The 23947-nt window shown below is 42.4% G+C and overlaps 1 protein-coding gene across 4 annotated transcripts in view; it reads right to left on the bottom strand.

The window, feature by feature from the left end:
- Positions 1 to 5969: 5969 nt before the first annotated feature.
- micu3a (mitochondrial calcium uptake family, member 3a) overlaps positions 5970 to 23947 on the bottom strand; it is a 198754-nt gene continuing 180776 nt past the window's right edge. For all 4 annotated transcript variants that reach the window (XR_007248902.2, XR_007248903.2, XM_048544469.2 and 1 more), the window contains one exon: positions 5970 to 7483. The gene's annotated coding sequence lies outside the window, so the exon portion shown is untranslated. The remainder of the gene's footprint in view (positions 7484 to 23947) is intronic.

The following is a 23947-nucleotide window of genomic DNA, read 5'->3' as shown; positions in this document are numbered from 1 at the left end:
TTTCTCTCGGCTTCCCATCACTTTTTACATGATGTGCTTTTATAAATGCATGGCTTGACTTGAAATCTCGTACCCATGATAAAGCAAACAGACTTAGAAATTTGACAGCACGTTGTTCATGTTCTGAGGGGCAAACGCGATGGCGTGCTTCCGGATTTCCTGACTAGGCTCAGCGATTACAATTCGCATGAATCTTTTGCACTACAGCAACTAAAGGAACGTTGCGAAAATGACATTTGATGGGTCCCGAGAATGGCAAAAATTAAAGCGCGATCAGAATGGAGCCAAGTTGCCCTCCATCTGTTCACCAATACACCGTCACTCTCACTTTTCTGAAGCAACGGCACGGTGGCTCAATGGTTAGCACTGATGCCTTGTAGCACGAGGAACCTGGGTTCAATTCCATCCTCGGTTAGAATTAGAGTTTCTCTAGCGGGCTGTATCATTCAAGATCATATCCTTAACCCCCTTTATTTGGATCCTCTTCTACACCAAAACTCGATCTCAGGGTAGAGAATTCCAAAGGTAGCTCCCGAAAGAACTTCCTCATCTCCATGGCCAATCTGTGAGCTCAACTCCACATTCCCATTTAACCCGAAAACTTCTCAGCTTCCTGTTCCCTACATCTACCTCAAGAATATTCAAAGACTCTATTTCCACCATCTTTGCAGGAAGTCTGAAGTCTTACCACATTCGGAGAGAAAAAAAACTGTCTGAAATAAGCAACCTCTTATTTATAAACAGTGACCCCCTGGTTCTAAACCAGCGAAAGACCAACCGAATAAAAATCTTTCCTCATAAAACAGTCTGACCCAAGAATTAATCTGGTGAACTTCCACTGCACTAAGCTTGAAAACTGAAATAAAAAGCCACTATTCAGTAAAAGGAGGCACAATGCAACCCAGTAAGCCTCCCATTAAGAAAATGCTGGAATCCATTCTAAATAAAATAATAATTGAGACACTTAAAAATTTAGATATTTAGAAAATCATAATACATTCAACACGACATAATGAAAGGAACATTGTGCTTGACAAACTTATTAAAGTTCATTGGGAATGTAGTAGGTGGATTTTAGGGAAATATATTAATAACTTTGGAAGACTATAAAAGCAGAATATCGTTTAATGGAAAAATATAACTGAATGCAGCAGTAGAGTAGGATTTGGGTGTCTTCACACATGGATCACAAAGAAGTCAGCATGCAGATATAGCAAATTATTACGAAGCGATACAAAATGTTGACCTTTAATGAAGGGAGAATTGAATATAAAATACAGAAGTCCACTTGCAACTACACAGGCCGTTGAGGAGACCATATCGAGAGTACCGCAACTGTTTTGATCTCCTTATTTAAGGAGTGTTACACTTGCATCTGACGCAGCTCAGAGAAAGTACGTCAGGTTGATTCCTGGGATGAGATGGTTATGAGGAAAGGCTCAGCAGGTTACGCCCCAACACACTGGAGTTAAGGTGAGTGAGAGGTGAGACTCCTGTTGGACTCTAACCTAATGTCATGTGACTTCTGACAAAGGGAACAAGGATAAGATGAGGATGGGGACGGTGTGTATGAGGGAAGTAGAATTAAGCCACAGTCAGATCAGTCTGGATCTTATTGAATGGTACAGCAGGCCTAAGGAATTGAATGGGCCAAACGGACACAGAATTGGCGGTACAGAGTCATAGCCCACACAGAATTGATTGGATCATCTCTCTCCATTGGAGGGAGACAATTGATTACGTAAAGCTGGAGGATTAGAACTCCATAGATATAGGGTAAGGTGGGATCAGGTCTCCAATGAGGACATGGAATTAACTATCATTGTTATTGATAGCATTAGGGAGCAAAATGAGAGCATTAACATAACGAGTGCTGAACATCTTACTTTGGCAGTATAATTCATGGTTTTAGGTTAACACGGGCATCAAGCATCCTACATAAGGTGGTACAACAGGAATACAACTGCTGAGAGGAGATCATACACTTTGATGATGTATGCCAATAGATTCATGCACTACCTCAGATACCTATACTTTGATGGGATCGGTAAGGTTGACAGTTGGGTTTATGCTTGTTGAGTTGCATATCACAGGTTTGCAAGCATACATGGTGAAGAAATATCCACAGCAGTGGACAATCCATGCTCCACATGCTGGATACAGACACTGATCTTGGGGGCTGTCGATGAAAAGGATATTTCTGGAACAGCAGCAAAGAATGCTCAGGGCTACATGGCTTGCAGAGATATTGAAGGAGTCTCTCTCAAGCATGACTGCTGTGGTGTACACGCAACTGACTAGCTTGCCCATCCCCAAAAATGACCAGAATCCTGACCATACATGACATCCACAAACTACCCCACCCCTCAACCTAATCTAACCATCTCCAGCCACCAACCTGGCCTGACTATATTCCCCCAACCATAACCAAGTACTTGTTGGTGTACAATTAATTTGTGTAAAAGAACGGTATGCCTGGGTTCCTCTGAATGCAAGTTTATCCAGTGTCTCACTATTCAAAAAAAATTCACATTTCTCCACATTGTACTCCATTTGTCATGTTCTTGGTCATTCACCCACCTATCCATATCTTGCTACAGCATGTAGTTTTCTTCAATGTTTACTTTTTCAGATAGTCCTGTATTATCTGCAAACTTGGACACATTACACTTATTTCCTTCATACAAATCATTAAAAATGGATTTGTAAATAGCTGGAGCCCAGGCTATCAAAAGTGGTGAACTAGAACAAACAAATTCAGACCTTACCTTGATGACCAAAGAGACAGAAATACAGGAGGTTCAGAGGGGAACAGTAAAAGGAATGAGAAGCAAAGAGACAGTATGAAGAGAATCTGGCAGCTAACACAAAAGGGAATGCTCAAGTCTACTTTAGGTATATAATTAGTAAACAGGTGGTTGTTGCTAGTGGAGTATTAGGTGATGATAACTGAAACAAATGTCAATGGGCAATGGTTAGATTGTTATTTATTGGACATGGTCACTGCCTGGCATTTGTATGGCTTTAATGTTACTTGCCACTTTTCAGCCAAAGCCTGGATAATGTCCACGTCTTGCTGCATTTGGACACTGACTGCTTTATTATTTGTGGAGTCACAAATTGCTGAACATTGTGCAATCATCAGTGAACGTTTCACTCCTGACCTTATGATGGAGGAGAGGTTTCAAACCAAATAAAATATTAAATCCAAAATAAAAATAGAAAGTGCAGGAACTACTCAGCAGGTCTGGCAGCATCTGTAAAAAGATTACAGTTAACATTTCAAGTCAAGTACTGTTATTCTACAGAACCCGATCCAAAATAGCTTAGTTCCTTGACATACTGATCTAGAAAAGTATTTTGTATACATTCCATCAAGGTGACCTCACCACTATTTTTGCAAATTTGGATTGCTTCGTCTGTATGAAGATTAATATCCCTCATCAATACTGTATTATCTTGGTCACATTTGCTTTTAATTTCCTGATTAATACTTTGTCCTACACTACAGCTCTTGTTAGGGGACTTGTAAACAACACCCTCTAATATTTCCTGACCCTCGCTGCTTTTTAGCTTTACCCAAACTAATTCTATGTCATCATTTTCTAACACAAGATAGTAGAAATAGAGAAAGAGAAACCAAGTTATTTACTTTCCAATTTTAATCACTTTACAAATATGTCACTAATGGCTATCAAGTCAAATCTATTAATTTCCATCTGTGCTATTAATTCATTTCATTTATTCTAGAGACTTTGCATATTCTGGTGTCATACCTTTAGCTTTAATCTGTTAAAAATTTTTCTCATTTCACCTCTTTCTTTCACCTTCTAACCCACTGCTTATTTTTACTCTGCTTTCCTTGCTACTTTTGAATTTTCCCTTTCCTAGAGGTTTTCTTTATGTTTTGAAGAGGTTGTAGCACTGGAGAGAAAAGGAGGGCTTTTGAGAACAAATCTAGAGATCAGTACTACAGCGACATTATTGTTGAACTCTTGTTTTGTTACATTCAGACCAGAGGAGTTTTTTTGATATAGAATTAGTGTGGTTATTTAAACTACACAAGGGTAAAGGCATTTCTTTTCTCACAGCAATTGTTATAATTCTCTGAAAAATACATTCCATAAAGTAACAGGCAATTCAAAATAATATGCATCAAGTCATTCATGTTATTCTGGAGAATTTATTTTTCAATGTGGTTGCAACCACATCTTGGAATTCTATCCCATAGCAACCATAGAAATAATATTTACAACAGAACAGCATAAATAGGTAGTGATGAAATCATTAGTTATTCTTAAAATTGATGCCAGATCTTCTTGAAATGTATTTCATCTTCACTGTCTACATGCAGCTTGGAATTCAAATTCTGCCTCAGTCCTGTCACTATAGTTTTTGCATCTATTTCTAAGTGTTGAAGATTTCCAGCTGTTTGGGAAAATACTGTGGATTTGAGAGTGTGCACTTAATCATGGATACTGTAAATTTCAACCTGTTCCATGTAACCATAAGTTGTAGAGTCCCACATGATTACTGATAGTGTGTAGCAATCTTAATGAAAAAGATCCTATATAACTCTGATGACATAGAAATTAAAAAACTTCACTCTGATCCTAGCTAACAACAATATGTTTGTGTAAGGTGTAGAGCTGGATAAACACAGCAATAGTATTCTTCTTTAATACACTTTCTTCGTTCCCACATCCTGACAAGTTAGTTTAAAGCCATTCTATGAGCAGGAGCAATTCACTCCACAAGGAAATTAGACGTTACTCTGTTCAGATGCAAACCATCTGGTATGTACAGATGCTAACTTCCCCAGAGCCAGTTCCAGAATTCAAAACCCCTTCCACCTGCATCATTTTTCCGGCCACACATTCATCTGCCCAATTCTTCTATTTCTGTAGTCACCTGCATTTCTTTTTCTGAAGAAGGATCCAGACCTGAAACATCAGCTTTCCTGCTCCTCTGGTGCTGCCTGGCCTGCTGTGTTTATCCAGCTCTATACCTGCTATCCCAGACTCCAGCATCGGCAGTTCCTATTATCACTGAATATGTTTGTGCACTAAGGTAACTGCCCGTGCAGACCAATCCCACCAAAAAAAAATGAACAGAAACACAGGAATGGCAGGACGAAGTACTAAGAAAATCTCACAGCATTTTACATATAGTTGCTGAAGGAAACTGGCATTTACATTTGGGCAGAAGAGGGTGTTTTTGAGACAGGATTATGTTAGGCTTGAAGAATGTGGTTGGAGATGAAACGAGTGCATTCTTGAGTACATCGCTACAGAAACAACTGCTTCTACATTTAAGATAAATAGGTTACGGAAGTAATGAAGAAAAAGTATTCAATTGAGAGTGTGTTTTGGAGACAGAGGAGTCAAAAACAAAAAATAAATAAATATTGCAAATTCAACAGCTAAGAAATATATAGGTAAGGGAAGAACAATGTTATTTGTCCATTAAGCATGCGTTTTAAACTTGGCAGACGTTAAAGCATTGTCAGTATTTTCTGTATAATTAAACCACGGTATATCTTTCATTTGTTTGAATTTGATACATTGCTTCTGTAAATTTGTCGTATTAATCTCAAACAAAACTGTGTCTCAGTTGCAGTCCTGTGTGGTCAAAGTAACATTTTAGAAGTCTGCTACAGGACCTGACCACTAGATTTATTAATCTAATGGTAAAGATGCCCTTAAAACATTTGTAAAAATAATTTGTAAATATATGTAGAGTCTAATCGTGAAGACACCACAAATTATCAGTTTTATGTATTGCATTGTTTGACATGCTAGTCTTTGTTTCTTTCAAGTATTAGATAGCTCTTTCTAATTCACAGTAGTTTCTGTGATGAATGATATTTTTATATTTTGTGAATCTCAGTATAGCAAACGAATTAAGTTGTTTTGAACCATGTGATTACTAGCTTTCAAAGTCAAAATACAACTTTAAATACAACAAAATATAATTGCTCTACAGTTTTATTATTGTCTTTAAAATACATGATACATTCTGCAAATAATTTTAAACAAGAGTTATGTCTTTTTGAAAATAAGAATGTATTGCTTGCTTCTAATATGTAATTGAAACTATAAAAGTCTATTTTGCAGACTGTTTTTCACACTGAACTTTGAATCATTGATTTAACAACTGCACTAAGTGTAACTGTGATAGCTGTAGTAGCCCATTCTGAATTAGGACAATATATTTAAACGCTTATTATATGAAAAGTATATTCATAGGAAGTACACATCAACAAATGAATTGCAAAACAATCTCTATCCTAATACAATAAATGTGAAAAGTAAATGGAATGGAGCATATTTCAGACAAAAGTAAGTTAATAAAAGTGAAGCTTGCTTTGAGAAGTTAACAACTCGATTGTTCTAAGAATTAACCGAGATAGTATGCATTGACAGCTGTCATTGAAAGGGAACCAGTCATTTATCAATATTCTCTTACAAATTATTTTCAAACATTCAATTCCTTTCATGATTTGAGTTTACATAAATTGCATTGAATTACAGTCTACCACACAAAAAACAGGCTGTTCAGCCCAGATGGTCTAGCAATATTTGTTCTCCACATGAACGTCTTTTCACTCCTTTTCGTCTAAACCTACAAATAAATCCTTCTAAATAAAAACTGAAAGAACTGCAGATGCTGTAAATCAGGAACAAAAACAAAGTTGCTGGAATAGCTCAGTAGGTCCAGTAGCATCTGTGAAGGGAAAAACAGAGTTAACGTTTCAGGTCCGGTGACCCTTCCTCAGAAGGGTCTGGGGAAGGGTCACCGGACCTGAAACGTTAATTAAATAAGTCCTTCTGCTCCCTTCCCCTCCATATTCTCATCTAGCTTCTCTATAAATACATCTATGCTATTTACTTCAACAGATATAATAATAAAATAATTTGTATTGAAAAAAATTAAAAGTTGTATGTTTCTAATAGTTTGCAGGTCTAGTTTTCCCACCACAAACCAAATACATCTTAAGATTAATGTTCAAAAGCAATTTTGTTTACATTTTTAACACATTATGCTAGCTGCAAATATCCAAGTCTTGAGTGATGAGTGGATATGGTGCTCATATCCACATGAAATTGTGTATCACACTATTTTTCTTGACTACTCATTCCATAGACTGCACTGTGAAGATTTTCAGCTGAGGAACAAGGCATAATATACAGAAAAATCACGTGTGCTTGTCATTTCTATCACATACAAAATAGACAAATTTGAGCAGTGCACAGAAGTTACTATAATGCAGTAATGTTCCTATTAATAAAATAAGGTTACATTTTTGCATAAATCTACCTTACCAGTAAATACTAAACCTTGAATTGGGTTTTTTAGTGCTAGATTCCAGATCATCAGAAGTAGCATGCTTTACACTTGCTTCAAAATTGCTCAAATAAAATGTTCATTTCCTAACATGTATGTTTGTAGAAACCTTTCCTGTCAGGCCCTTCGAACGCCTCTGTTGAAAAAAAATGAGAAAAATAAGTTAAATAACATTTATTACCTCAAAATCTTACTGTTCCAATGCCTCTTACTGACCCTTCATCTACTATGCTCTGTTAACTACAGTTTAGTCCTTTGATACTACATGTTGTCAAATGCAGCACTTTTGTCTTAACTCTGCTCTGGAATTAAGCTTTTTTTTGTTCATGTTTGAATTAATTTTCAGTGAGGACTGGAGTTGAATGGTCCTGGCAGATTGAAACTTATGGATAAATAAATGACACTTGAAAGCTCTGTTGGCGGACTGGCACATATAATAGTGGGAATTTTGGTGAAGGCTGAAATGATTCATCCACTTTGCAAGGATCTACAATCAGAAATGCTAATGTTCAGTCAAGTCTTCTGTGGTAATGTACTTGGCTTTGCTGTTATTAAGGCTGGGGATGTTTGTGGAGCCTCCTCCTTTTAAATGTTTTAGCATCCGCCATCATTTATGGTGAGATGTGAAAAAATTGTAATGCTTTGTTAGGCTGGAAGCATTTAACTGTTTAAGTTAAGCTGCTTAAGTTTATCATGAATATCTGTCCTGTGTTGCAGCTTGACCAAACTTACACAAGGTTTTTGGTATACTTTGTGCCTCTTCTGATATGCTAGGGATGGGCAATAAATGCTGGCCAACCACTGATGCCAAGTGAATTAAAAAAAACTTCTGAAAGTTTTTCATGGGATGTGGATGAGGAGTAGGCGATGGCCTAGTGGTATTATCGCTAGACTATCAATCCAGAAACCCAGTTGATGTTCTAGGGAGAGAGATAGTAGGAACTGCTGATGCTGGAGAATCTGAGGTAACAAAGTGTAGAGCTGGATGAACACAGCAGCCCAAGCAGCAGAGGAGCAGGAAAGCTGAAGTTTTGGGCCTGGTTCTAGGGATGTGGATTTGATTCCCACCATGGCAGATTGTAGTATTGGAATTCAAAAAAAAAAGTCTGGAATTAAGAATCTACTGATCACAATGAAATGATTGTTGGAAAAAAAACACATCTGGTTCACTAATGTCCTTCAGGGAGGAAATCTGCCACCCTCACATGGTCAGGCCTACAGGTGACTCCAAGCCACAGCAATGAGATTGACTCTCAATTGCCCTCTGAAATGGCCTAGCAAGCCACTCAGTTGTACCAATTGCTACAAAAAAATCAAAGAAATGAAACCGCACAGATCACCTGGCATTGACCTAGGCACCAGAAAAGACAACGGCAGAAAAATTATTCTCACTATCATTTGGGGGCTAGTGCCAAAATGGAGACAGCTGTCTCACAGACCAGTCAAGCAACAACCTGACATAGTCATACTCACAGAATCATACCTTACAATGTCCCAGACACCACCATCACCATGTCTGGATATGTCCTGTTCCACCAGCAGGACAGTGGTAGACAGTCGGGAGGGCGTTGGTCTAGGGGTCCTCAATATTGTCTCCGGACCCCATGAAGTCTCATGGCTTCAAGTTAAACATAGGCCAGGAAACCTCCTGCTGATTACCATGTACCATCCTCCCACAGCTGATGAATCAGTATTCCTCAAAGTTGAGCAACACTTAAGGAAGTACTAAAGATGGCAAGGGCACAAAATGTACTCTGGATGGGGGATTTCAATGTCCACCACCAAGAGTAGCTCGGCAGCGCTGCTAGATTGGGTCTATGAGGGAATCAACAAGAGGGAAAAGCATACTTGACCTCATCCTTACTAATCTGCCAGCTGCAGTTGCATCTGTCCATGACAGTATCAGTAAGAGTGACCATTGACAGTCCTTGTGGAGACCAAAGTCCCAGCTTCACATTGAGAACAACCTCCATCATGCTGGGTGGCACTAATCACTGTGCTAATTGGGACAGACTTTGCACAGATCTAGCAATTCAAATTTGGGCATCCATGAGGTGCTGTGGGCCATTAACAGCAGCTAAATTGTACTCCAACAAAATCTGTTACCTCACAGCCAGGCACATCTCCCACTCAACTATTACCATCAAGCCAGGGGATCAACCCTGTTTCAAAACAGAGTGCAGGAGAGCATGCCATGAGCAACACTAGGTATACCTGAAGATGAGCTATCAACCTGGTGAAGCGATCAAACAGGACTACTTGCATGCTGAACAGCGAAAGCAGCAAGTGATAGACAGAGCTAAGCGATCCCACAACCAACGGATCAGATCTAAGCTCTGCACTCCTGCCACATCCAGTCGTGAATGGTGGCGGACAATTAAACAACTCAATGGAAGAGGCTCCGCAAATATCCCCATCCTCAGTGATGTAAGAGCCCAGTGCATCCGTGCAAAAGACTGAAGCATTTGCAGCAATTTTCAGCCAGAAGAGCCAAGTGGACAATTCGTCTCAGCCTCCTCCAGTGGTTCCCAGCATTACAGATACCAGTCTTCAGCCAATTTGATTCACGCCACATGATATCAAGAAAGGGTTGGAGACACTGGATACTGCAAAGGCTACCGGCCCTAACAACATTCCGGCAACAATACTGAAGAACTGTGCTCCAGAACTTGACACTACCCCTAGCCGAGCTATTCCAGTACAACTGTGGTATCTACCCGAAAATGTGGAAAATTGCCCAAGTATGTCCTGTAGATAAAAAGCAGGACAAATCCAATCTGACCAATTACCACCTCATCAGTCTCCTCTGAAACATCAGTAAAGTGATGGAAGGTGTCATGAACAATGCTATCAACCAGCACCTGCTCAGAAATAACTGCTCAGTGATGCCCGGTTGGGTTCCGCCAGGGCCAGTCAACTCCTGACTTCATTACAGCCTTGGTTCAAACATGGACAAAAGAGCTGAATTCCAGGAGGTGAGGTGACAGTGACAGCCCTTGGTATCAAGGCTGCATTTGACAGAGTGTTGCATCAAGGAACTCTAGCAAAACTGGAATTAATGGGTTTTGGGGGCAAACGCTCCAGTGGTTGGAATCATACCTGACACATAGAAAGTTGGTCATTGTTGTGGGAGGTCAATCATCTCAGCTGCAGGACATCTCTGCAAGAGTTTCTCAGGGTAGTGTCCTTAGTCCAACCATCTTCAGCCGCTTCATCAATGACCTTCCCTCCATCATAAGGTCAGAGGTGGGGATGTTCGCCGATGATTGCACAATGTTCAGCACCATCCCTGACTCCCAGATACTGAAGCAGTCCATGTTCACATGCAACAGTTCTGGACAATATCCAGACTTGGGCTCACAAGTGACAAGAAACATTCTCACCACACAAATACTAGGCTATGACCTTCACCAATAAGAGACAATCTAACCACTGCCCCATGGCATTCAATGTGTTACCATCACTGAATCCCCCACTGTCAACATCCCGGGGGTTACCATTGACCAGAAACTCAACTGGAGTCACCACATTAACAGAGTGGCTACAAGAGCAGGCCAGACGCTGGGAATACTGCAGTGAGTAACTCATCTCCTGACTCCGCAAAGCCTGTCCATTATCTACAAGGCACAAGTCAGGAGTGTGATGGAATACTCCTTACTTGCCTGGATGAGAGCTGCCCCAACAACACTCATGAAACTTGACACTGTCCAGGACAAAGCAGCCCACTTGACTGGCACTACATCCACAAGCATTCACTCCCTCCACCACTGACACTCAGTAGCAGCAGTGTGTACTATCTACAAGAAGCACTGCAGAAATTCACCAAAGATCCTCAGATGGCATCTTCCAAACCCACGACCACTTCCGTCTAGAAGGACAAGGGCAGCAGTTATATGGGAACACCACCGCCTCCAAATTCCTCTCCAAGTCACTCACTATCCTGAACTGGAAATATATCGCCATTTCTTCACTGTTGCTGGGTCAAAATCCTGGAATGCCCTCCCTAATAACATCGTGGGTCAACCTACAGCAGGAGGAATGCAAAAGTTCAAGAAGGCAGCTCACCACCACCATCTCAAGGGCAACGAGGGATGGGCAAGAAATACTGGCCAGCCAGCGACACCCACATCCCACAAAATGAATAGAAATCAAAGGCTTGCAAGGTCAGCAGCTGTCGCCCATCCTTACCTGCCTTTGAACTAAGTGGCTCACTAGGTAATTTCAGAGAGTTGTTCAATCATTTTGCTGTGGGCCTGTAGTTGAGTAGATCTGACCACGCAAGAATGAAAAGAATCTTGTCCCTTAAAGGATATTTGTGAAGCAGACATTTTCACAGCAAGAGACGATATTTATGCATACGCAATTTGGGACTAGCTCTATATTTCATATGTATCAATGGAAGTCAAAAATCTACCTGCTGTCGTGGGATTCAAATTGTTATGGACCAAACCAAACCCCCTCAAAATATGTATTAAGATGATAGTCTAGACCCTAACCTTTTCTTATTCTTGAGGCGTATGTAAGGCATTGCATTCCATACGCAAACTGATTAGTCAAACAGTGAACTTTAAGCGAAACACACTATTTTTTACCACAGTTAAAATACAGCCAAATTTAAAAGAATTGTCTTAAATATAACTATTGAAGTACTGAACAGAATAATAAGATAAACATCTGTATATGTTATATAATGGTATGGTTATAATCTGCTACTAGTTGTCTGTTCCAATGTCGTAATATCCCAAAAACACACACTTAGCAAAGGCAATTTCAGAAAAAAACATTGCCTCACATGCAATTCTAGTGGCAGGAGGAAAATCCCAGATTTGAACTGTAACAGAGAGAGGAATAAGAATTTACACATCTAGTTTCAAGATCACAGCAACTGCCAAAAGTTAAAACTAAAAATCCTGGTTCTGTGAGAGCTTGACCCCATACACTCAGGCTGCTTCTATAGTTCCATCTTAAAAAGAAAACACAAGGCCTCACACACTGTTTACTTAAATGGCTTTGAGCAAACTGTTCAGCAAGTCTGTCTCAACCCTTTTTCTTAAATAAAAAAACCCAGGACCAAATATAACGCTTAAAGCCATAGACTTGTCAATCCATTTCCCAAACAATTAGCTTCAGCCCGTGCATTACTCAACCAACGACATCCCCAATGCCCAATGATCTCCTGGGCTCCTCACTGTATCAGGCGGAGTGACGGATATGCCAAGCCATAAGATTACAGATTGGGTTAGAATACAATTCTGCTGCTGCCAGTAGTCCATACAGTTTCTTGAATACAGAGGTTCGAACTGCAATGTGTTTTGAAATGATCTTGTGTAATGTGGTGGTTATGCCACAAAATATTGTACAGGGTGCTTTTAATACAGAAGCAAACTTTCATCTTCACGACAACATTGTTGTGGTCACTGCTACCAATACTGTTACAGATAAACGCATCAGTAACAGGTATCTCAATGATTTGGTAGTCAAGTAGGATTTCCTTTTGTTGTATCTCTGACTATTTATTGCAGGTCCAGGCTAGCAGCTACGTCATTCAGTTTTCAGCAAGTTTGGTGAGTAATATTGTTACTGGGCCTCACTGGTTATGAACATTGAAACTCTTCACCCAGAGTACCTTTTGTGCTATTGCTACACTCTGTGCTTCTTTCAAGTGATGTTGAATATGAAGAAGTACAAATCAATCAGATAAGGAAAGGAGACCATCAACACAATATTTCCTTGGCTATATTTAACCTCAGAAGTCACAAAAACAGGTTATAGTGCAACAGAATAATAAAATGTGAGGCTGGATGAACACAGCAGGCCCAGCAGCATCTCAGGAGCACAGCTTTTGTGCTCCTGAGATGCTGCTGGGCCTGCTGTTTTCATCCAGCCTCACATTTTATTATCTTGGATTCTCCAGCATCTGCAGTTCCCATTATCACTTACAGTGCAACAGGTTTATTTGAAATCACAAGCATTTGAAGCACAGATCTTTCATCAGGCGGAGTGAAGAATAGTACACAGACACCTATTTTATTGGTAGAGAAATGTAAAGATTGTACAAATGGTGTGCGTGGAGTGTTAACAGGCAGAATAATAAGTCCCTGCAGGTGATCAAAAGTATCAGATAGTGTGACATGTCAACAGCAGAATAGCAAGGGAAGGGCTGACCCATAATTTCATTGATTGAGGCAGAGAGATATTAAAAATAATGTGGTGCTGCAAACAAACTAAATGGCTAGAATAACGATAGGTATAAGAGTCACATGCTGAGGGACTAACCAAAGTAACAAGTAATCTAAAACTATGCAAGCTAATTAAGGTAGAGAGACTATAAGTTATCAAGGTAATGGTGTCATAACAAGACAGTAAGGAAGATAGTACATTTTAGTGTGGTAACACGTAGCACAAAATGAACCCAAGATCACGGTTCAGTCTGTCTTCATGGGTACAGAACTTGGCTATCAGTTTCTGCTCAGCGCTTCAGCATGTTGTGTATCTCAAAGGCCGCCTTGGAGGATGCTTATCTGAAGATCAGAGGCTGAATGTCCTTGACTGACGAAGTGTTCCCCAACTGGGAAGGAACACTCCTGTCCAGTGACCGATTTCCAGAGCAGACATGATCAACAGTTAGTTTCTATCCAGTGTGTGGTGGATGGGAAACTACATATCAATGAGATGAAATAGCATAATAATGAGGATGTCAGCACATGTCTCACCATGTCTTCAACACCTGAAAATGTGACTTGTTGTCAGATGTCTCATGCAATTTTCCTGCCAATGTCCACATCATTCAAAGGCTGGGAAGATTCTGCCCCAGGTTGCTGATAAAGGCGATCTAATAAAGCATATTTTATGGGTAGAGGGGCAAGCAACATCAAGATCAGTGAAAGAACTTGACAGTTAAGAAATATCCATACTTCGAGTCATTGGGTTTCCTTGACCTCCCTATTTAAGGGACCAAATCAGGCTGTCAACATGGGTTTCAATTACATTTCAACCGGAGTGGAACATGACACATCTGCTACTGTACATTGTAAACCATTGCAAATCTTTCTTTGCAAACGATGAGATGTGTTTTGTTTTAAACAGGCCAAAAAGATTACAGTTCTGCATCATTTGCAAGTCTTCAGCAGAGGGATAAGCAAGTGTGACAAAGAGCTCTCAAAGCTTTAGGATCAAAAATGCGTGGTAGCTTTTGTAATCATAATCTCTTCTCAAGTGCATTGTGCGTTTGTCAGAGTGTGCTTGTGGATGTGTGAATGTGTACATATTTGGGTGTTAAATAATAGACATATTTCTTTTAGGCAACACTGGTCAGTCATCTGGTCGCGACAATTACAGCATTCAGGGGTTAAACACTTTTGTTTTAGAAAAGCACATATAAACACTCTGATCATTTAAGAGGTGGGATAAAGAAACTGTATTGCCATATCAGTTGCCTGTCTGTAACACCAGACATACGATTTTCCGTAAATCAAACCAAAATTAGTTGATGCTCCCAGGGTTCATTGTTGCTCTTTTCTCAGCTTGCTAGCAGTGAGACTTTCTTTCCCCACAGAGTGTCTCTCCCTCTCGAGTCCAAACCAACTGACGATTTCATATTTCTTTCACCTCACTATGAATTTGGACCTTTTTCATTTCAGCACAAACTCCATTCCACGTGCTGAGCCATTGAAACAGATTCAGGAAGATGAAAAAACATTTAATATCCTGCTACATTCTAGGAAAGCCTGCAAAGTGATCTTTATGATGTTTCCTCTGCACCCTTCCTCATGGCAATATGAATCAGAATAGCCTAGTATCTAAGCTGAAATGATAATCAGATTTCATGATAACCCAACTCGAACATAGAGTTCTCTAACATACGGACAGTTAAAAAGAACTGTTTAGGCAGTTCATTTAAACTGTTGCCATTTAAGGACGGATCAGGAAAGAGTAAATACAAAAGTAATATGAAAAACATTCTTCATTTAACAGATTATTAAGATCTGAAATGCACTGCTTGAGGAGGCAGGTTCAATTGAAATATTCAAGATTGAATGAGATTGCTATTTGAAAAGAAATAATGAGCAGCATTACAGGAAAAGGCAGGATAAAGGCAAGAGGTGAGGAAGGTGTTGGGTAGGTGATGCATCTTTTATGGTTACAGCGGAAGGTACAGGGGTGGGGTTTGGAGGGGAATGTGGCATGAACTAAAAAGTGGCATGAACTAAGGAGTGTTGAATGAAATGGCCTGAACAGAAAACAGAGAGGGGTGGGGAGTGGAAGATGTTTTGAGTGGTAGGGTCTAATTGGAGTTGGCTGAAGTATTTGAAGATGATATGCTGGATGCAGAGACTGGTGGGGAGGAAAGGGAAGACAAGGGGCCCAGTTCATTATTATGGTTGGAGGGGGATTGGTGGTTAAGAGCTGTGGAGTGGGGAATGGGGGAGGCATGGTGGAGGACTGTCTGGATGACAGAGGGAGGGAAAAGAACGTTGTTTGAAATAGGACGACATCTGGGATGCTTGGGCGAGGAACGTCTCCTCATCAGAGCAAATGTGATGGAGATGGAGGAATTGGGAAAATGGGACGGAGTTTTTACAGGATACAGGGCGGGAGGAGGCATAGTCCAGGTAGCAATGGGAGTCAATGGGTTTGTAGTAAATGTTGGTCAGTAAACTGTCACCGGAAATGGAAACGGGGAGGTCAAGAAAAGGGGAGGGAGGTGTCTGAGATAGACCAAGTGAATTTGAGGGCAGGATGAAAGTTGTTAGGTCAGTTGATGAACTGCTCCAGTTCAGCTTAAGTGCAGGATGCAGCGCTGAGACAGTCATCGATGTAATGGTGGAACAGTACCGGTGTACATCCTGAAGAGGGTCCATTCAACATATCCAACAAAGAGGCTGACGTAGCTGGGGCCTATGTGAGTGCTGATGGCACCCCCCTGGATTTGGAGAAAGTGGGAAGGATTGAATGAAAATTTACTGAGGGTGAGGATTAATTCAGCGAGGCAGAGAGGGGCATCTTGGTGGGATTGGGGGGCTCACTGGATGGGTTTGTTGGAGAGTTAAAATCTCAGGGCCAGTAGGCTGTCCTTGTGGGATACAGACATGTATAAGGATTGCACTTTTTTTGGTAAAGATGAAGCACTGGGGGCCAGGGAACTGGACGTTTCCGAAGAGGTAGAGGGTGGGGTTTGTGTCCTGGATGTAGGTGGGGTGTACCTGGACCAAGGGGGAGAGAATAAAGTCCAGGTAGGAAGAAACGAGTTCAGTGGGACAGCAGCATGCGGAGATGATGGGTCGGCCCGGGGAGCTGGTTGGTGGATCTTGGGGAGTAGGTAAAACAAGGCAGTGCTGGGCTGGGGGGCTATAAAGGTTGGAGTAATGGAAGGCAGATCATAGAAGGTAATGATGTCATAGACAGTGGGAATCGGAGGTTTGAAGGGCCATGATGGGGTCAAGGGGGGAGGTAGGACACGGTGCTGGAGCGTTGGCATTCGGCCTCTGCAGCAGAGAGGTTCCGTATTTCAGACTGCCACCGCCCTGCCTTTGTCCGTGGGTTTGACAGTGAAACAGGGAGGTGGGGGGATTGATGCGGAAAGAGTGGAATGTTGCATGTTTGGCGGTGATGTTTGAGTGGTGAAGGGGGTGGAGAAATCGAAGTGGTTGATGTCATGTTGGCAGTTAGCAATAGAGATCCAGGGCTGGTAAGTCCAAGGGGAGGACGATGATTGGAGGGGTCCCTGGAGGGTGGTTGGGAACATTTATTGAAGAAGCTGCTACAGGGACATAGTTACCGCTAAAAATGAAGGCAGTTGAGTATCAGTAAGGTAAGGAAAGGGAAGGAAACAGTGCAGGGATCCCCTGTCGTTGTTTCCCTCAACAATAAGTATACCGTTTTGGATATGCAGGGGACAACCTACTGGAGTAAGCCACAGAGACTGGGTCTCTGGCACTGAGTCTGGCTCTGTGGCTCAGAAGGGAAGGGGGGAGAATAGGACAGCAATTGTAGTGGGGGATTCAATAGTTAGAGGCACAGACAGGCGGTTCTGTGAACATGAACAAGATAAACGGATGGTATGTTGCCTCCCGGGTGCCAGGGTCCGTGACATCTCGGATCGCGTCTTCAAGATCCTTAGGGGGGGGGCTGAGCAACCAACAGTCATGGCACACATCGGTACGAGCTACATAGCTAGAAATAGGACTGAATGTGAAAAACACATACAGGGAATTACGTTGGAAGCTGAAGTACAGGACAAACAGGGTAGTTATCTCTGGATTACCACCAGTGCCACGTGATAACGAGATAAGAAATAGGGAGAGATTGCAGCAAAATACGTGACCACAGTGCTGGTGTAGGAGGGAGGGCTTCTATTATGTGGATAATTAGGGCACATTCTGGGGAAGGTGGGACCTGTACAGTAAGGACCAGGTTGCACCTGAACTGGGAGGGCACAAATATCCCAACCGGGAGGTTTGCTCAAGCTACACTGGATTGTTTAAACTAGATTGGCAGGAGGTGGAGAACCGGATTTGTAATTCAGAGGATGAGGTATTCAGCTTTCCAAGAGATACAACAGGGAGTGGGGTTGTTAATAAAGAAATACAGTCGTTGGAGCGTAATTGTGGACACAGGGATGGTTCGAAGTGTGTAAAGTAGAGGTATAGAAGTATCAGAAATAAGGCGGATGAACTTAGAACTGGGTCAGTACTTGGAACTACGATGTTGTGGCCATTACAGAAACTTGGGTAACTCAGGGACAGGAATGGTTGTTGAAAGTTCTGGGATTTAGATGCTTTAAAAGAAACAGGCAGGTTGGTAAAAGAGGCGGGGGAGTGGCATTGCTAGTCAGGGCTAGGATAGCAGCTACTGAAAAGCAGTTTGAGAATGATATGTTCACAGAGTCAGTTTGGGTTGAGGTCAGGAACAAGGAGCAGTCACTTTGTTGGTTTTTTTAAAAAACAGGCCTCCTACTAGTTGCGGGGGAGTGGAGGAGTGGATTAGGAGGCAGATACTGGAAAGTTGCAGAAGTCACAAGGTTGTAGTCATGCGCGACTTCAACTTTCCAATTAATAATTGGGAACTTTTTAGTTATAATAGTTTAGATGGAGTGGATTTTGTCCAGTGCATTCAGGAAGGATTCCTGATACAGTATGTAGATAGACCAACACGAGGAGTTCCCATTATCTCCAACACGGGGAGCGACCACTTTGGATTTGGTGCTTGGCAATGAATCAGGCCAAGTGTTAGACCTGTTGGTAGGAGAACACTTTGGCGGTAGCGATCACAACTGTTACTTCTACAATAGTCATGGAAAAGGGTAGGTACATACAGCTGGGTGAGGTTTATAAATTGGGGGAAAGGTAATTATAATTCTGTTAGGCAAGAACTGGGTAACATAAAATGGGAACAGATGCTGTCAGTGATGAGCACTGTGGAAATGTGGAGATTGTTTAAGGAATGCATACTGCATGTGCTCGATATGTTTGTTCCCGGCAGTCAGGGAAGATGCGGTCGAGTGAGGGAGCCTTGGTTCTCAAGAGAGGTCGAATGACCAGTTAAGAGGAAGTAAGATGCTTATATAAGATTTAGGAAACAAGGATCGGAAAAGGATCTAGAGGGATACAAGTTAGCCAGGGAAGAGCTGAAGAAAGGGCTTAGAAGAGGTATAAGGGGGCATGAGAAAACCTTGGCAGATAGGATCAAGGCAAACCCCAAGGTTTTTTTTTTATACATACATGGGGAATAAGTGAACGACCAGAGAAAGGGTAGGGCCGATCAAGGATTGTAAAGGGAATTTGTGCACGGAGCCTAAAGAGATGGGAGAAGTCCTTAATGAATACTTTTCTTTGGTATTCACAACTGGAATGGACCTAGTTGTAGGGGAGGGCAGTGTGAAACTGGCTGGTAGGCTAGAGGAGATTGATGTAAGTAAGGAAGATGTACTGGGAATTTTGAGGAACTTGAAGATAGACAAGTCCCCCAGGCCTGATGGGATTTATCCAAGGATTTTATGGGAAGTGAGGAAAAAGATTGCAGGGCCTTTGGCGATGATCTTTTCGTCCTCACTTTCACAGGAACAGTTCCAGAAGACTGGAGGGTGGCAAACATCATTCCCTTGCTCAAAAAAGGGAATAGGGATAACCCTGGAAATTATAGGCCAGTTAGTCTTACCTCAGTGGTGGGAAAATTATTAGAAAGTGCTCTAAGAGATAGGATTTATGATCACTTGGATAGGCACTGTTTGATTTATGATAGCATGGATTTGAAAGGGGTAGATCATGCCTCACAAACCTTACTGAATTCTTTGAAGAGGTGACCAAACACGTGGATGAAGGGAGAGCAGTGGATGTGGTATAAATGGATTTAAGTAAGGCTTTTGATAAGGTTCCCCATGGTAGGCTCATATAGCAAGTGAGGCGGCACAGGTAAGGGGGAAATGTGGCAGATTAGATTCAGAATTAGATTAGATAGAGTGGATAGCCAGAGACTTTTTCCTAGGGTGGAGGTAGCTATTACGAGGGGGCATAGTTTTAAAGTGAGTGGAGGTAGATACAGAGGAGGTGTCAGAGGTAGGTTCTTTACTCAGAGTGATTGGGGTATGGAACGCATTGCTGGAGAGGGTAGTGGAGTTGGCCTCATTAGGGGCATTTAAGCAGCTATTAGATAGACATATGGATGATAGTACAAGGTAGGGGTGGAGGTTAGATTGACCTTAGGATTAGGGTAAAAGTTTGGTACAACATCATGGGCCAAAGGACCTGTACTGTTCTATGTTTTAAGACACCATGCAGGTGAATGCAGCAGCAGAAGAACTCTATTTTGTGGCGGGCATGGAACTCACTGAGGTGGGGGCACAGACTTAGAGATCCGGGGGGGGGGGGGGGGGGGTGGTCATGGTAAATATGCGGCAAGGTTCTGGAGTGGGGTTTTATCGGGGGGTGGGTCTTGAGGAGGTTGGAGGGGGAGGGGCATGATGGGTAAGGGCTGGACATGGTGTGGTTGGTGGGGAGGGGGGAGTAGTTGTTGGAGGGAAAGGAAAGAGAGAGGGGAGCGAGCTGGGGAGTAGAATGGAGGTTTGGATGACGGGAGGGTGAGGGTTGTGGGGCAGAGGAGGGAGGAGTGATAGGGTGTATTGTGGGGGTGGACAGACGAGGAGGGAGAGGTGTGTTGGCTCGCTAAAGGTGCGTAGTAAGATCCAGGATTGACCCCGGGGATAGGAGTCCGGGAGTTAATTGGACAGTGGTTGGAGTCTGGAGCAGAGGCGAAAGTTGCAAGGAAGTTGAGGGAGGTCCCAGTCCTTTGGTCAGTGGAATCTAGGGCAGCGTTTGAGGAGTTGTGCAGAGCAGAGATGGAGGTTGAAGTTGAGTTTCTGTGGGTCTCGATTGATGACTGTGGAGGATCGGGTGGCGGAAGTGGCATCAGACCAGAGAGGCCCAATGCTGGGTGAGGTCTGCATGTGCATAATGACGGCAGCAGCACGAGGGGCCTGGAGGTGACCAGAAAGAGGGCGCAGATTCTGAGTGGTGAGCTGGTTCTCCCATTGTAGGTAAGTAGAAGACAGTCTTGAGAACTTACAATTTTTAACGTCTGATATGAAGCAGAAAAGCAGTTTTGTTGAGCGTCCGGATTATGAAGAGTACAGATCCTCCTCTAGTTTGGGAAAGGGTGGCCTTGAGCAGGGGGAGGGATGTGGAGAAGGAGTGGAGGTGCCAGCGCACTGAACAGAGGGTTGAGCAGAGAAGCCAGAAAGAGAATTGTTTCTGAAGGCATCTGAGGTGTTGAGTATGGAGCATCGAGAGTGGATCCAAATTTTGACGGTTTAAGATTTACCCATAGGCCTTGAGGATTGAGGTGGTTGAAGACAGGAGGTAAGCAAGGTCATGTGGCTGTAGTAGTGGGTTTGTTTCATGGTGTGATCGAAGAACTGAAGGGGTCCTAGCAGTGTGGCAGTGAGAAAGGGACTCACTGAGTTCACACCTGAGGAAGGCAGAGAACTTTCCACAATGGAGTATCTTTTGAAGAGACCTTGCAGTGGTATAAACTTGGTTAGAAACAAAAAAAGTACAGATGTTGGAATCCAATGTAGACAAACAAGAGGTTGGAACAACACAGCAAGCCAAGCAGCATCTGGGAGGAAAGGAGAAGGCAACGTTTCGTGTATTACCCTTCTTCAGGACTATTGGGGTAAGGGGAACTGCAGATAAAGAGATGGGGGGGTGGTTAGCAGAATGTTGGTGATAGTTGGGCATTGGCGGTAGGTGTGGCCTGGTTGGTTGATGGGAGGGATAAATCTGGTTGGTAGCTGGAATGGAGGGTCAGTAGGTGGAATGGAAAGGAGGCGGTGGGGCTGGAAAGGGAGCCAGGAGATGGGTGGGAAGGTTATTTGAAATTAGAGAATTCAGTGTCAAGTCTTCCGGGCTGTATGGTGCCTAGGTGGAAGATAAGGAATTGGTCCTCAAATTTGAGATCTGGTTTACTGCAACCCTGGTGGAGGCCAAAGATGGACATGTCGGAGGTGGGGGCGCAAATTGAAATGGGTGATGGCCAGGAGATTAGGCTAGCCGTTTCGGGCCAGGTGAAGCTGCTCAGCGAAATGTTTGAGAGAAATATGGGCCAAATGCTGGCAAATGCGACTGCATTAATTTAGGGTCTGGTTGGCATGGGTGAGTTGGGCCAAAGAGTCTGTTTGCATGCTGTGTAGCTCTTTGATGAAGTGAATGGCTCAGAGCACCAGTACAGTCACAATAGGCCAAATAGCTTCCACCTGCAATGTAACAAGTTTGTGATTCTGTGAACCCCAGACTTTCAATGCCTTTTGGAGGCTTTGGGAGACTCAAGGATCTAACTGTTGCAAACTCAGAGGCTGTTGTCAGTGTCCCCAACTGTCAACACCTCATATCATCACTTCAGTAACTCAATTTAGATCTTCCTTTAATCTTTAACCACCTAGGCCTGTTGTCAAGCAGACTTCAAGTCACATGATTCCTTCATTTTCACCTTAAAGACACTGTACCAAAACATAATTTTATAAACCTCAACTGTAACAATATATCAGTTGACTGCATTGAAAGTGCATATTAAGACGACATTTTTGAAATGGGAGGTGGTTGTATCAGGTCAGAACGATTGATTATACTGAGAATGAGTAATAAACTGTATCTGAAAGCAAGTAATTTGAATAGTATAATTGTCCTAAGTATGCAGCGCAGAAGACTGTTTATACCAATCTGCAAAGGGAGAAGTTGACAAAGAATAGTAAAATGCATGTCCTAAATCAATTGTGGACATCTAGGAAATGCAAGGTATGAAGACATAGATGTCTAAAATAGCTATAGGAAGCTACATGCAATGCCTACAATGTAAAATATAGCATCAGATAATTCACCAAGGCTCCTTAAACAGCAACTTCAAACCCACAATCACTACTATCTAGAAGGACAAAGGCAGCAGATACATGAGACTGCCACCACCTGCAAGTTCCCCTCAAGTCACTCACCATCCTTACTTGGAAATACATCATCGTTCTTTCAATATTGCTTAGTCAAAACGATGGAACTCCCTCCCTGACAACACTGTGGGTGTATTTCCACTAAATAGACTGTAGCAGTTCATCACCATCATCTTCGCAATGGCAACTAGGAATAGGCAATGAATTGTCCTCTTTGCTCTGTTACAATCTTCTCTCTGCTACCTCAGTTCAATAAATCTTCTACTACACAGCCTTCCACCAAAGCTCATAGTCTACCACTCCCACTGATATGCTACATTTTTGCTCAACCTTGTTATGCATTCCATCTATCCAGAATCCTATTCTCTGCACCTCTTACTTACTCACAAGGGACAGCTCACCACTTTTCTTGCACCATCACCAGCTGCTGTAGTAGCCACTTTCATCCCATTTAATCTCTGCTCATGTCTCATTCCAGGAGAAAACACCCTAAAACAGGACAGAGTGGCCAAGGCTGATGCTGGTGTGCCCAATATTCATCTGTTCATTGGGGAGAGAATCCTTGCCTTAGTGGGAGTGGATTGTGCCTACTTCGGCAGTGTGTAGATCTCCATATCTCAGCAACCAAGTAAGATTCATCATCAAATACTGCATTGCTCTCTCATAATGGCTGCGAGATTAATTTTAAACATGCAGAAAGCCTCCCCACATTTCATAAAACATTCTCTTTCTTGCCATCTGATGGCAGAAGCGACACCCTCACAGTGTCTGCCCTGAACAGACAAGTGCCTCTGGACATAATCTCCTCTACCTCAAATACTGATGACTACACGGGTACTTTATCTAGATTAGGCTTGGTGGGACATTCTAGTGAGCACATGGCTGGTATGCCTCTGTAGTTAGTTGAGCAAGTAATGTCCCAGGACACGGGCACTTAGAGCACTGCTGGAGATAAGGCATTTATTCAGCCCCAGGCAGGAGTGGAACGTATATTGTCATACATTAATAAGCTCATTAAAATGCATACAATAGCAACAGCCAGTTTGTTGGAAATGTACAGCAAACTGGATTGACATTTGGAGACCATCTACACCAGCTGTCCTGTGCTGGTTCCAGCACATGTATATTTGGCTGTCTCTGAAAACGGGTTAGGGACTGCCATGGAGA

The sequence above is a fragment of the Stegostoma tigrinum genome, chromosome 1 (assembly GCF_030684315.1).
Source record: "Stegostoma tigrinum isolate sSteTig4 chromosome 1, sSteTig4.hap1, whole genome shotgun sequence".
Lineage (NCBI taxonomy): Eukaryota > Metazoa > Chordata > Chondrichthyes > Orectolobiformes > Stegostomatidae > Stegostoma > Stegostoma tigrinum.
The sequence above is the reverse complement of the archived record's forward strand: the minus strand, read 5'-3'. Positions and strand labels throughout refer to the sequence as shown.